At 44.9% G+C, this 10,533-nt stretch overlaps 1 pseudogene; it reads left to right on the top strand.

Moving 5' to 3' along the window:
- The first annotated feature begins 813 nt into the window (after positions 1–813).
- On the top strand, positions 814–10,087 carry LOC149175167 (pectinesterase-like; annotated as a pseudogene).
- The last annotated feature ends 446 nt before the right edge of the window (positions 10,088–10,533 follow it).

Below are 10,533 nucleotides of genomic sequence, written 5' to 3' on the forward strand. Positions count from 1 at the left end.
AAACTAATCATAGTGAGATCTTACCAGTATAACAGGTGCCATTAACATTACTTTTATTATCGTTATAATAATTTAAAGAAATGAGTGCTTATTCGATAATCATTCATATAACCAATGAAAACACTATTCAGAATGATGGTTATACATAGATGGTGACCAATTTCCATTATTAAGATTACTCGGAAAATTGACTTCTTATGCCGGGGAATATGGAAGATTTTATCCATCCGATTCCTACGGAAAGTTTGTGTGGAACTTCTAGGCGGAGATCATGGAATATGTAAGCAGTGATGTAATATACCATAGTATCACCGATAAATAAAAATAAAATTAAAAATAAATCATGGAATATGTAGTCAGTGATGTAATATACCATAGTATTACCGATAAATAAAAATAAAAATAAAAATCAATCTAGCTATCACTGCCCAATACAAGCCCGTTAGTCATGTCATTCAAATCCTGCACACAACCTACCATCAAATCCTGGCCCTTAGCTGCACATAACCTGCCGACACCACCCTAATTTGAAATGATAAAGAAAGCAAGAGAGCCATGTGATTGAAATGCCAAGTCTTGATGTGACCATTAAGACAATCCACTTCGAATTTGAATTTGAGGATAAGATTTACTTGTGTGTGGTGGAAAATGTTCGCCTAAAACAAGTAAATTGTCTCTGTAAATCATTAAACGGAGATGATGGAGAAGGAATCAGCTCCAAAAACTCATTATAAAAGGCCAACACGTGATGGAGTGGAGATAACAGCAAGATTACCCATCCCCAATCTCTGTGTTTGAGTCCTTTTCAAAGCGATGGAAGGAAAGACAGAGAGTAGAAAAAGAGCCATCCCAGTCCATGCGGCTTCCCTAGTTCTCGTAGCGATCACAATCTGCATCCCCCTCTGGCTTCCCTTCATTCATGCTGAAGATGTACTATCCATAGAATCACAAAACCCAATGGAGAGCGTTGAGGTCGTTTGTAGCAAAACTCTCTATCCGGAAATCTGTTATAACACTCTCTCGCCTCGTCTGGGATCGTCTCTTGCACAACCCAAGAAGCTTCTTCACGTTGCTCTCATGGTGGCACTAGAGGAGACGAACAAAGTTTTCACCCTCGTTCTCAGATTCGTTCAGCAAAGCAGTGCTCTGCAAGATTGCATGGAGCTCATGGATATTACGAGGGACCAACTTGATCGCTCTATATCTCTTTTGAAACGTCACTGTCATGCCCCTACACCTGCGGTGATCTTCCAACCGCTTGTAGCGAGGTGCGGCACCACCGAGAGCTTTCTTTTTAACAATACTAACACCCGTGGACTACGCCTACTTCAACATGAACCTACTTATCTTATGTTTTTGCAACTGAATAAAGCATTATCCTTTATACTTTAGTGAAGACCATTCTCAATTATTAACCATGTACAATAAACCGAGAACATCAACAATAAGCAAGTGCAAAGGGAGGGGCAACTCCCAGAAAGTCTGCCCAATATATTATAACAGCTTCTTTAATATTACAATACAAGTATGCTTGGCAATCTCCAAGCCAATACTTAGAATAATTTCATAAACCAGCCTTTTACAAATTATGTGCACCTTTGCACAAAGTGGAATGCTCACCCGAGCCACCTATTTCACCTTGTCAAATCCTGCACACAATTATCTTCACATAACTCCCACCTCGGCACGCTTGCCTCACCCAAACAGCACTTAAAGTCAAAACTACACCTTAGAAGTGTTGCGCATGAGATATGCGCAGTCTTCTTTACCCCTGTGCTGTTTTACCCCTTGTGCGTATGAATAGTGCGAAGATATGTTGATGAAATGAGGTCCCACACACTTGTATTTATATGCTTCTCACATGAGATTATATGGGGGTGTCAGCCCCATGGAAAACCCCACCATCCATTAACGTATGCCCCCACATACATGTCGGCTTGGTGTGTTTTAATGTCCATTCACCATCGCATATAAACTCCCATAACATATACGCTCAAGTGACACTTAGCCATTTTCATGTGTGCTCCTATCGTCGCATATTTCGTTGCATGTTGTCCGCAGGTCGTCGCACAATCGTTGTTCAGCACGCCCGCGTGCCCACCCGCGCCCATGCACGATCACCCACCCGGCGCACGACGTGCGCCCGCCCATGCGACTTCGTGCACGCCTTCGCCCAGCGCCCGTCGCACAATCACCCGAAGGCCTAACATTCTCCTCCACCTGAAATCGTTGTCGTCCTCGACAACATACCATCATCCATGATGTTGTCTCCTCCACATAAGCCAAACATCACCGCAACATATGTAGAACCACTTTCATCTGCAATATGTTGTCCATGTGTGTGTCTCCTCCAAAGTGAAGAGACCATCTCATCAAACCGACTCTCGATGTGCCCCATTCAGGTCCATGAAGTCCTCTCCATCATCTGCAATGTGCCATCCTCAAGTCTCCATAGAAACAAGTATGCACTTGTCTCACCTATCCATGTGTTTCCCATGATCCTTGATCAAATCAGCTCCCATGTATAGAAAGTCGTTGAGTCTCGGCTCAACCCATGCTCAAGTGTATCACCAAAGCATCATCATTGTAACTTCATCACTTCAAAGTGCCCCTTATCGATCATCTACATCAAGTCATATTTCCAAGCCATGGCCATACATGTACTTTGAAAGTATGCATCCCATACTGCATCAAAGTCACCTGACCTCAGCTCCTCAATGTGTTAGATCTTTAAGTCCACCATGCATGAAGTCCCTAAGTCACAACAATCCCATGTCCTCATGAGCTCCATAACCCATCCCCAATCAACACCTCAGCAAGCATACAATATGCCTCAGCTCCCCATGTAGTAGGAATGCTCCATAAATACTCACAAGTCCATCCAAGTCTTCAATCTTATCAACTCTCGATGTGCCCCATTCAGGTCCATGAAGTCCTCTTCATCATCTGCAATGTGCCATTCTCAAGTCTCCAATCTTATCAACTCTTGATGTGCCCCATTCAGGTCCATGAAGTCCTCTTCATCATCTGCAATGTGCCATCCTCAAGTCCCCATGTCACACTAGCAAGTCCTCCTGCATAACATTCCTACCCTAGCACTCCTCTTTGGATGTCCCTTGACATCTCTACAAGTGCTTCCACACAATGTCCTTGCATAGGTATGCCATGCTCCATATCTTCAAGTCTCCAACCTGATGTCCATGACTAAGTTGCCCATGTAGTCCAACCAAGTAGACACATCACAACATCTTGCCATCCCATCCAAGTCTTCAACTTTCGGTTTAGTGAACTCGGTCACCCAACCATCTCATCATCATGTCATGAGTCCCTTCATCATAGCTCCTCCACCAAAGTGTCCATCAAGACTTGCTCTTGTTCTCGATCATGACAAGTCCACCCAAAACATCACAAGTGTGTGCCCTCCTCAACCTGTCCATGAGTCATGCCGGGCACTTAGCCAATTCTCCATGTGGCTAAAGCATGACCCAATCATCCACAACGATCATCAAGTTCCATCCTTGTTCCGGGTCCTTGCACCTTTCATCACAAGGTAACAAGTAGCCCGAACAAGCCCTGCAACAGTTGACAATCCTTGCTTCTCCATACAAGGTTCCATCATAGTCATCCATGGTGAGATCCTCCCTAGCATTGGCAAACTGGCTTTGCCCTTTCCTGCACACGGTCCATCTCCCAAATGCCCAAATGAAACACAAGTATCATCACTTACTTCATCATCATGAGGCTCCTCCATGTGAGTGACCTCATCCATACATGTTGACAAACTGCACGATCCTGGTTCAACTTGATCAGCCTCAAGTTCATCCTTCATCGTAGTCATGTCTGCAACATCTTCATCTACCACGGCTTCCTCTTCCTTGTTAGCACAATCTACAACTTCATCTTGCTCTATTGTCCAACCAAGTTGAAGAAGTTCTTCCTCAGCTTCAACCTTCCTCTTCAAGGCTAGGAGATGCCTCACTTCCTTTTGGTTCAATTCCTTTCTTATCTTGAGCTCCTTGAGTTCTGCTTCAATCAAGTCTACTTCCTTTGCAAGTCGAAGAGCTTCCCCTCTATCAGAAATCCCTTCCTTAACCAAGGCACGAAGAGCATCCTTTGTTTCAAACAACCTTTTGCCACATTCTACAAATCCTTGTTTTACTCTTTCTGACTCTTCAAGTAGACTCCCTTCGAATTCTTCGAAGGATGCATAACCCAATTTCTGCAAGATAGACATCTTTACCAAGTCACCTGCAACCAGAACCGGCCCTTGTTCCACTTCGTGTGAAATGGTCTCCTTCACCTACAAGTACCTTTGTCACTGTCACGAGAAACCTTTGCTCACCAGCTCCGACTGAGCTCTGATACCAACTGTCACGTCCCTACACCTGCGGTGATCTTCCAACCGCTTGTAGCGAGGTGCGGCACCACCGAGCGCTTTCTTTTTAACAATACTAACACCCGTGGACTACGCCTACTTCAACATGAACCTACTTAGCTTATGTTTTTGCAACTGAATAAAGCATTATCCTTTATACTTTAGTGAAGACCATTCTCAATTATTAACCATGTACAATAAACCGAGAACATCAACAATAAGCAAGTGCAAAGGGAGGGGCAACTCCCAGAAAGTCTGCCCAATATATTATAACAGCTTCTTTAATATTACAATACAAGTATGCTTGGCAATCTCCAAGCCAATACTTAGAATAATTTTATAAACCAGCCTTTTACAAATTATGTGCACCTTTGCACAAAGTGGAATGCTCACCCGAGCCACCTATTTCACCTTGTCAAATCCTGCACACAATTATCTTCACATAACTCCCACCTCGGCATGCTTGCCTCACCCAAACCGCACTTAAAGTCAAAACTGCACCTTAGAAGTGCTGCGCATGAGATATGCGCAGTCTTCTTTACCCCTGTGCTGTTTTACCCCTTGTGCGTATGAATAGTGCAAAGATATGTTGATGAAATGAGCTCCCACACGCTTGTATTTATATGCTTCTCACATGAGATTATATGGGGGTGTCAGCCCCATGGCCGACCCCACCATCCATTAACGTATGCCCCCACATACATGTCGGCTTGGTGTGTTTTAATGTCCATTCACCATCGCATATAAACTCCCATAAGATATACGCTCAAGTGACACTTAGCCATTTTCATGTGTGCTCCTATCGTCGCATATTTCGTTGCATGTTGTCCGCAGGTCGTCGCACAATCGTTGTTCAGCAAGCCCGCGCGCCCGCCCGCGCCCTTGCATGATCGCCCACCCGGCACACGTCGTGCGCCCACCCATGCGCCTTCGTGCACGCCTTCGCCCGGCGCCCGTCACACAATCACCTGGAGGCCTAACATTCTCCTCCACCTGAAATCGTTGTCGTCCTCGACAACATACCATCATCCATGATGTTGTCTCCTCCACATAAGCCAAACATCACCACAACATATGTAGAACCACTGTCATCTGCAATATGTTGTCCATGTGTGTGTCTCCTCCAAAGTGAAGAGATCATCTCATCAAACCGACTCTCGATGTGTCCCATTCAGGTCCATGAAGTCCTCTCCATCATCTGCAATGTGCCATCCTCAAGTCTCCATAGAAACAAGTATGCATTTGTCTCACCTATCCATGTGCTGCCCATGATCCTTGATCAAATCAGCTCCCATGTATAGAAAGTCGTTGAGTCTCGGCTCAACCCATGCTCAAGTGTATCACCAAAGCATCATCATTGTAACTTCATCACTTCAAAGTGACCCATTATCGATCATCTACATCAAGTCATTCTTCCAAGCCATGCCCATACATGTACTTTGAAAGTATGCATCCCATACTGCATCAAAGTCACCTGACCTCAGCTCCTCAATGTGTTAGATCTTTAAGTCCACCATGCATGAAGTCCCTAAGTCACAACAATCCCATGTCCTCATGAGCTCCATAACCCATCCCCAATCAACACCTCAGCAAGCATACAATATGCCTCAGCTCCCCATGTAGTAGGAATGCTCCATAGCTGCTCACAAGTCCATCCAAGTCTTCAATCTTATCAACTCTCGATGTGCCCCATTCATGTCCATGAAGTCCTCTTCATCATCTGCAATGTGCCATCCTAAAGTCTCCAATCTTATCAACTCTTGATGTGCCCCATTCAGGTCCATGAAGTCCTCTTCATCATCTGCAATGTGCCATCCTCAAGTCCCCATGTCACACTAGCAAGTCCTCCTGCATAACATTCCTGCCCTAGCACTCCTCTTTGGATGTCCCTTGACATCTCTACAAGTGCTTCCACACAATGTCCTTGCATAGGTCTGCCATGCTCCATATCTTCAAGTCTCCAACCTGATGTCCATGACTAAGTTGCCCATGTAGTCCAACCAAGTAGACACATCACAACATCTGGCCATCCCATCCAAGTCTTCAACTTTCGGTTTAGTGAACTCGGTCACCCAACCATCTCATCATCATGTCATGAGTCCCTTCATCATAGCTCCTCCACCAAAGTGTCCATCAAGACTTGCTCTTGGTCTCGGCCATGACAAGTCCACCCAAAACATCACAAGTGTGTGCCCTCCTCAACCTGTCCATGAGTCATGCCGGGCACTTAGCCAATTCTCCATGTGGCTAAAGCATGACCCAATCATCCACAACGATCATCAAGTTCCATCCTTGTTCCGGGTCCTTGCACCTTTCATCACAAGGTCACAAGTAGCCCCAACAAGCCCTGCAACAGTTGACAATCCTTGCTTCTCCATACAAGGTTCCATCATAGTCATCCATGGTGAGATCCTCCCTAGCATTGGCAAACTGGCTTTGCCCTTTCTTGCACACGGTCCATCTCCCAAATGCCCAAATGAAACACAAGTATCATCACTTACTTCATCATCATGAGGCTCCTCCATGTGAGTGACCTCATCCATACATGTTGACAAACTGCACGATCCTAGTTCAACTTGATCAGCCTCAAGTTCATCCTTCATCGTAGTCATGTCTGCAACATCTTCATCTACCACGGCTTCCTCTTCCTTGTTAGCACAATCTACAACTTCATCTTGCTCTATTGTCCAACCAAGTTGAAGAAGTTCTTCCTCAGCTTCAACCTTCCTCTTCAAGGCTAGGAGACGCCTCACTTCCTCTTGGTTCAATTCCTTTCTTATCTTGAGCTCCTTGAGTTATGCTTCAATCAAGTCTACTTCCTATGCAAGTCGAAGAGCTTCCCCTCTATCAGAAATCACTTCCTTAACCAAGGCACGAAGAGCATCCTTTGTTTCAAACAACCTTTTGCCACATTCTACAAATCCTTGTTTTACTCTTTTTGACTCTTCAAGTAGACTCCCTTCGAATTCTTCAAAGGATGCATAACCCAATTTCTGCAAGATAGACATCTTTACCAAGTCACCTGCAACCTGAACCGGCCCTTGTTCCACTTCGTGTGAAACGGTCTCCTTCACCTACAAGTACCTTTGTCACTGTCACGAGCAAACTTTGCTCACCAGCTCCGACCGAGCTCTGATACCAACTGTTACGCCCCTACACCTGTGGTGATCTTCCAACCGCTTGTAGCGAGGTGCGGCACCGCCGAACGCTTTCTTTTTAACAATACTAACGCCCGTGGACTACGCCTACTTCAACATGAACCTACTTAGCTTATGTTTTTGCAACTGAATAAAGCATTATCGTTTATACTTTAGTGAAGACCATTCTCAATTATTAACCATGTACAATAAACCGAGAACATCAACAATAAGCAAGTGCAAAGGGAGGGGCAACTCCCAGAAAGTCTGCCCAATATATTATAACAGCTTCTTTAATATTACAATACAAGTATGCTTGGCAATCTCCAAGCCAATACTTAGAATAATTTCATAAACCAGCCTTTTACAAATTATGTGCACCTTTGGACAAAGTGGAATGCTCACCCGAGCCACCTATTTCACCTTGTCAAATCCTGCGCACAATTATATGCACATAACTCCCACCTCGGCACGCTTGCCTCACCCAAACCGCACTTAAAGTCAAAACTGCACCTTAGAAGTGCTGTGCATGAGATATGCGCAGTCTTCTTTACCCCTGTGCTGTTTTACCCCTTGTGCATATGAATAGTGCGAAGATATGTTGATGAAATGAGCTCCCACATGCTTGTATTTATACGCTTCTCACATGAGATTATATGGGGGTGTCAGCCCCATGGCCGACCCCACCATCCATTAACGTATGCCCCCACATACATGTCGGCTTGGTGTGTTTTAATGTCCATTCACCATCGCATATAAACTCCCATAACATATACGCTCAAGTGACACTTAGCCATTTTCATGTGTACTCCTATCGTCGCATATTTCATCGCATGTTGTCCGCAGGTCGTTGCACAATCGTTGTTCAGCACGCCCGCGCACCCGCCCGCGCTCGTGCACGATCGCCCACCCTGCGCCCGTCGTGCACCCGCGCGCCCGCCCGCGCGCCTTCGTGCACGCCTTCGCCCGGCACCCGTCGCACAATCACCCGGAGGCCTAACAGTCACGATCTAAAGGCATTCACGTGTGAGCAGGCCGACGATTTACAAACGTGGCTCAGCGCCTCAATCACCAACCAGGACACCTGCCTGGACGAAATTTTGGATTACCCAAAAAGCATCGTCAGAGTTCTTGCTGACAGCAGCGTGCAAAACTTGAGGAAGCTTGTTAGTAATTCTCTGGCAATAGCAAAAGCAGCGCAGGAGTCAGGAAGGCCTTATCCATCTTCCGAGCTACGCCTCACGTCCGATTCCATCAAGGCCGATTTTCCTTCATGGCTATCTGCAGGAGATCGGAGACTCCTACATTCCTCTCCAAACAACGTAGTGCCGAACGTGATCGTGGCTCAGGATGGCTCCGGAAACTTCAAAACGATTTCACAAGCCATAGCTGCGACCCCAGAGAAAAGTGCCAAAAGATACGTGATCAAGGTGAAGAAGGGAACGTATAAGGAGAACGTGGAGGTGGGTAAAACGAAGACTAATATCATGTTGATTGGAGAAGGCATGGAGGCCACGATCGTTACAGGGAGCAGAATGTGATCAAGGTGAAGAAGGGAACGTATAAGGAGAACATGGAGGTGGGTAAAACGAAGACTAATATCATGTTGATTGGAGAAGGCATGGAGGCCACGATCGTTACAGGGAGCAGAAATGTGATAGACGGATCCACCACTTTCAATACCGCCAAATTCAGTAAATCACTAACCCACTTCTAAATCCTTCATAATTCAGTTTTGCAGATCTTAATCTCAGAAAATCCCGAAATCCTCACATTCTAGAGTATTCATCTCTCCTTCCCTTTTTAGAAAATGATGCAACTATGTTTAACTACTTGAGTCCTTCAAGAGCTAATCTTCTTAAAATGTTCGAATGCAGCTGTTGTAGGGAATGGGTTTATGGCACAAGACATGGCGTTCGTCAACACAGCAGGCCCATACAAAAATCAGCCGGTGGCTCTTCGAGTAGGATCAGACCAATCAGTCTTCTATCGCTGCAAGATTGCAGCGTACCAAGACACATTGTAGGCACATTCTCTTCGTCAATTCTACAGTGAATGTAAGATTTCGGGCACCGTAGACTTCATATTTGGGAATGCTGCAGTGGTGTTTCAGAGCTGCACTCTGGTCCCCAGGAGACCCGGTGCAAATCAGAAAAATGCCATCACAGCCTAGGGCAGAACTGATCCGAACCAAAACACAGGAACTTCCATCCACAACTGCATGATCGCTCCAGATGCTGACCTCGTTCCGGTGAAAAGCTCATTCCCAAGTTATCTGGGGAGGTCGTGGAAGGAGTATTCCCGAATGGTTTACATGCAGTCGTACATAGATGGCGTTATTTAGCCTGCGGGCTGGCTGGAATGGGATGGAGCTTTTGCTTTGAAAACTTTGTATTATGGAGAATATATGAATACAGGGCCAGGATCCGCTACTGGAAACCGTGTGAAATGGCCTGGGTATCGGGTGATCAAAAGTTTTCAAGAGGCGAGCAAATTTACAGTGGCAGAATTCATACAAGGCAATTTGTGGTTACAGTCCACTGGCGTCGACTACATCGACGGATTGACAAATTAGTGACGTCGCTAGACTTTTGAAGAAATTCGTCTGTGTCTGTATTTCGTTTTCAACTCTTGAAGAAATCCGTCCGTGTCTGTATTTCGCTTTCAACTTTTGAAGAAGATCATCGGTATCTGTAGTGTCCGTATTTGGCTTTCTATGGTTTTTGTATTGTATCCATGTTCCATGGAGTAATGATAAAATAAAATCATATTGAGCTTTCATAAATAGTTTCGTAATGTATTCTGATTGTGATAACAGCTCTCATCCAAGAAAAACCATTTAATTCACTGCAATATCCTAACGTAACTTTTATCAGGCGCTATACGCCCTAAGACAAGAACGTCTCATTGTACTACTATCATGCAAATCAGCAAAATTTTATAGCAGATACCGTAACTTTTTAATTATAGTTATCACCATTAATTTTAATTTTCTTTTTTACGTTCGGAACCGAATCTTAG

The sequence above is a fragment of the Pinus tabuliformis genome, chromosome 4_1, assembly GCF_031772625.1.
Source record: "Pinus tabuliformis cultivar Carrire ecotype Pingquan chromosome 4_1, CPIR1, whole genome shotgun sequence".
Classification (NCBI taxonomy): domain Eukaryota; kingdom Viridiplantae; phylum Streptophyta; class Pinopsida; order Pinales; family Pinaceae; genus Pinus; species Pinus tabuliformis.